Source organism: Solea solea, chromosome 14, assembly GCF_958295425.1.
Source record: "Solea solea chromosome 14, fSolSol10.1, whole genome shotgun sequence".
Lineage (NCBI taxonomy): Eukaryota > Metazoa > Chordata > Actinopteri > Pleuronectiformes > Soleidae > Solea > Solea solea.
The window spans coordinates 23,289,670-23,295,431 of NC_081147.1; positions in this window are offsets into that span (position 1 = coordinate 23,289,670).

Genomic DNA, 5,762 nt, shown 5'->3' on the forward strand with positions numbered 1-5,762 from the left:
CATAAGGTGGGAATAGCACATCAAAATTTCAAATGTAACAAACAGTGTCAGATTATGTATATTTCTGTCTTTTTGGATGGGCAATTTTGAAAGTTAAGTGGCTTTGCAGCACCACCAGCATTGAATAGTCATAAAAACAGTGTTTACCATATTTTGTTCTCCCTCTATTGATACTTTTTAGGCTTGCCTGCTTAATAGTGCTACATCTACGTGTGTTTGCCTTATTAGGAGTTCCTTTATAGGAGTCACATGGCATCTGTCAAGTGTCAGCTCCTCCCACCTCAGACACATTTAGGCATAAAAATAACAAAGAATTCCAGGAACCTGGTGGCTGAAACTGGGTCACCACTGACTCAGATTTGTTTAGGAGACAAACAAATACAAACCCATGTGTTGAGTGGAAATGTGAAAACATGACCTCACGTCACGTTGAAAAATATAAACAGTGTAATTGGAAAAAGCTGATTTTTAGGTTAATGGAATGTGTCGTGTTCCAGTAATTGAAATGACCTGTTTAAATAGAGGGGCCTCTGTCACCTCATCAACCTTTCTCCATATTTTTCTCCTTCGTATTTTTTCCCTCTACTTCTTCTGTCTTCTTTTGCTCCTTTCTGTTTGTATCTTTAGCTGTCTTTCTCATAATCTTTGTCCTCACGTTTGATTCCATGCAGTTTCTCCAGCAGCTCAAGCCCCGTCCAACAGTCTTTATTTCATATAAACTTCATATAAACTATTGCACAAAGTCTTCCAACATCATATGGGTCTAATAAAACCCATTAGGCCAGAGATAATAATATAATCTACTTTACCAGACCGAGTTAAGGAATAAGAGCCAGTATTTTTGCTTTGTTAAAACCCAAGAAATTGAACGAGGTATTCAAAGAACAGACATCAACAAAACCCAAACGTCGGTTTGGCGTTATGGTCGACCGCTGTTGTCAAAGGGTTTAAATATCTCTTGCAAATTGACAACAGTCTTTGTGCTGCATCTCTGTATCATGACTTTGGTAAGAATTGCTGCCAAAACAGTCGGAGGTCTTCCATCCTCAAGTTCGGTTTGGTGAGGCAGCTCAGTTCTACTGTCATAATACATGTGTGACACAGTGGTGGCCAGATATAATTTGTGAAAAATTATAAATTGTGAAAATATTACACACACAATTTCTGCTCTCACACCAGCAAAATATTGATGACCTGCCAAAGCAGCCAATGGAGGTAGCACCTTTCCAGCAGCAGTTGACATTTACAAGCACATGTCCGGTGTTGTTAACATTTTTCTTGGCAGGGTGGAAGGGCCCTATGAAACCATATGTGGACCCATTGGATTTTGAAACCTGCCTCTGAAACAAATGCTAATGGATTCCTGCATTTTGGTGGGGGGAACTCGTCTCAGCGGGTTGTCTCACCTTCGCAGTGTTATGGCGCCTACCATGTTTTCTGGATAATAATGCTTTGTTTGGCTTTATTTGGACTAAGTCCATTTGAGGGGAGGAGAGAGAAAATGTTGGAATAAACCACATAGAGGTGCGAGGAAAGGGGAGAAGAGCAGAGGGACAGGAGAGGGAGATGCAACGAGGAAGTGGAAATACACCCATTTCCTCCATGTCCATCATTGACCACGAACCTGTGTCGTGCTGCACGAATATATCTTTTTCATGTACAGTGCTTTCCACAAAGAGTGTTCAAATTTGACACGAAACAAAGTTAACATGTCATAAGTCATCGATGTGTGTGTGTGTGTGTGTGTGTGTGTGTGTGGTCTAAAACCTGAATCACAATTTATAATGTCAATGTCATTTATTGTAGAAAATCAAGACATCTGGTTTTTTGCCTACTACTTGGTCCGAACCTCTCAGTCAGGCAGAAAGTTGATATCAAGCCAAAAACTTGCCTTGATATCTTATCAAGCTATAGGGTTTAGGAGAAGACAGCTGTTCGGGCCCAAACAGGGTGTCTGGAGTTTGTCCCACTGACCCTTGAGCTGACAAGGGACAAATGGAAGTGCAACAGCCGGAAAATGCTGGAGAAGTCGCTCAAAACATGTAGAATCTGAAAAATGTTTTGAATTGTCTTTTAGAACTCTTGGAGTGCACCATAAAAGTAGCTGTCGTGTATAATGAAGACTTTTGAACTCAAGAAATATTCTTGGATCAGAGTAATACAATAAACTGTGAAGTTGAGAAATCCACTTTTTATTTACATTACATTTGAAATGGGAAAACATTTTTTCTTCAGTCACTCATTCTGCCATCCATCATCTTTTCAGTCGTTTGGAGAAGGCTTTTGTTTGTTTCTGTGCCTCAGTCTCTTGTCCGACTGCCAAGGGTTTAACAAGGACAAAAGGCCTCACTCTTCCATTTGAACCCTGTAAAACACAATTATTATGCTATAACATGGATTAATGTTAAGTGTCTTGCTCAGGGGCAGCTTCAAGGTATTTCCTTAAGAAGCGGAAAGCATTAGTCTTTCACCTATTCCCCCAAATGTCCCTCCTCCTTACAAAAAGGCAGCATCTCTTAAATCTCCAAGTGTCATCTAAATTCACAATGGAAGACGTGACCGTCTCTAACCTTCGAATTTATGTCTGAAGATGGTCATGGTGGTAAATTCATGAAAACGTCTCTTTCCTTGTGTGACGTGCCATTTGGAGGTCCTCAATGCTAGCTGAATATAATGTGCCCGCTGATTATATTCATTTTTTATTGCATCTGGTTCCCATCCTGCGTCCTGAGATTTAGATTAAACTATCTTGAGTTTCCAGCTGCTGGAGAGCTTGTTCCAGTGGTTGTAACCCTGAATGGATGAACCAGAGAGGAAGGGACAAAGAGTGCAATGGAGCGATTTTGGGATATGTTGGGAGCAAAACAGAGATGGATGAAGAGAAAAACAAAGACAGAGTGATGATGTAGATGTCGCTTCCGTGTCCAGCGTCTGAAGTTCAGTTCAAGATGAGGTTACATGTGATTGGCAGCTAACAACCATTTCTGCTCTACCATTGGACAAAGACAGAGGAAGAACAGATTTGGCATCTCCAAACAAATGGCACTTTTCCACTACAGTATACAATTCTGGCTCGGCCCGGCTCAGCTCTGCTCGGTATATTTTGCTTTTCCGTTACGGATACTACTTTAGTAGTAGTTCTTTAGTACCTTCTCCGGTGGGGTTCCAAGAGTTCAGAAAGTGTTGTCACTGGAAGAGTCATGAGCACGACGACTGACGCAAGAATCAAACTAAACAATGTTGAACTGTAGATCAGTTAAAAAGACTTTAAAAATCATGAAAAACATGCGTTAATCTCCAACATTTAGCAAGGACATTTCTAAAATCTCAGTCCGGTGTATTTAGCGATAGTACTGCTGAAAGCCGCCGATTGTGAGTCACAACCTGTTCAGCCGTATTTTTGGTTCAGTGACTTTGTCAGATGGAGTCTGCTGCACTCTGGTCATGCAGGAAGTACTGAACTAATATTTTTAGTTAACTGATTCTAATGTTTCAGTTACACCGAAAATAATTGCTTTGCTCGGCACGAGTTTGTGTGTTTGTGTCGCGTATGAAACGACGCCATGGCAGTTTTGTGAAGCCGTGCTATGACGACCCCGCCCACCTTGAGGAGGTACTATGGAGTAATAGACGATGTGTCTGTTGCCCAAACCGTATAGAGTCGAGCTGTATATACATATGGATATATCTATATATAGATATATGTGTATATATGTATATATGTATATATATATGTATATATGTGTATCTATATATATATACATATATATGTAGACAGCTCGTTAATATATAAGACCGGCTTTAAGTCGCATCACTTCATTCCAAATTCCAATGATCACAGAATTTATATATATGTATATATATAAAAATGAAAGGTTCAGTGTATAACACTTAGTGACATCTAGTGGTGAGGCTGCAAATTGTACCAAACCTTTACCTCCCTTTACCTATGGTGTCATAACATAAAGGATGTAATTCTTCTTTGTTTGCATTGTAAGATTCTGCTTCAAAATTCAAAATTCCTCTTGGAAAACATGCTCTGACTAGTTTGTTCCAACTAAATGTTACCCACTGGACCTGGAAGTTGAAATAGATATTATTTTGACTTAAACTTGTCATTATGATGATAAATCTCGAGTACTCGGTGTAATAGCCTTGTTGATCTTTTACCAGAATGGTGTTTTCGCAGACAATGATAAATGATTATTCTGTTTTTCAAAACAATGAAGGGATGAGTGTTCACCCTGGCATCCATCTTGTTTCCAATGCAGGACTGCTTGTCATGACAGTGCCAACTGTGAGGAAAAATAGCTTTGTTCTTACCAGCATCTTGTTATTGCTGTGTCTTCACAATGGTGCCTTGTTGTTATCAATAATAATGTAACAATAATAAGTCTGTCATTTCTACGCAACAAATTTAGGTAAGCCATAATCTATAAACCCCACAATCTAATATATATTGATAATATATGTGTAATTTTTAGGTCTCAGTTGTGGAAAAGCACTTATAAGTGTAAGCTAGACACATACATTTTTGTACTAAACCTTTACTTTTCCAACTAGAATCCAACCATACCCAATTGATTTCCACACTGCAAATATCTGAAACAAAACACACTTCCATAATTACAAATAAACCTTCGTTCTCCTTCGTGCTGTCCAAAAAATATAGTGTTTCCGATTTCATAAGATTCCCCTTGAGGCCTTTCAATCATTGGTGTTTTTTTATGTCCAACTCTAAAGCACACAGAAATACAGACAGCGAAAAGTTATCACAGTCAATATGTTATTTTCCTCCCCACACCTTTGAAATTAAAACTTCATAATATGAGTGTTGTATTTATTGGATGATGATTTAATTATTCTAGCTGTTTTATTTGACCAGTGAATGTTTGCAGGTGAGTGCTTGACTGTCACAGGAAGTGTTGACAACCACTGCGATGCTGCTTCACTTGTGCACTTTATACGCCTGGAAGAGGACAGAGGGATAAATATGAATTTATTGCAGCCATAGATTAAACTCTAAAACAGACCTGAGTAGCAGAGTTTGTGCAGATTCACAAAATATTCAATGCTGGCGTTCTTGTCTGTAGTGCAGCAGCTATTTTGGTGACACCTGGTGGAGTCCATGGGTAACTGGCACTGAAATATACCATAAGTAATAACATTTCCTTTGATAAATGAGAGGAACAAATATAAAGCTGTGCATTATAACTTTTCAGGAAAATATCTGAAATATTCATGCCTGTGTGAGGGATCTAAAGGTTTTTTTAATAGAAGATTAATGTCTTGAGCAGAGAATGTCATCTGTGGGCCACTCTTTTGGTATCTGGTCTAGGTGCTGCCTTTGAGTACCGTTGGAAATACGGATTCTTGTATTTATGGTGTGTTTGAATTGGGCTATTTTAAACATGCACGAGAGCAAACAAGCAGCACCAGTTGATCAAGGCACCCAGCTAAAGGCTAACTATAGGCTGACTATATTTATTTCCAAAAGAAGCTTAGTCATTGGCTAGAAAGGCATCAGACAAGGAGAAGGGAGAGCTTGCTCGAGTAGGCATTATAGCTCACTGACATTAGTTTACGCTATGACTCTTATTTTGGTCTGACATGCATACACAACTGCAATGCTTTAGTAGTGCTCAATTTTGCATATTGGACCTTTTTAAAAGGAATTTCACTTTCACTAAATTGTCATTTTTCCCACACATGAGATTAAAAAGCCAACCTATCCCTTCCTCAAAAAAAGATCAGAGGCACAC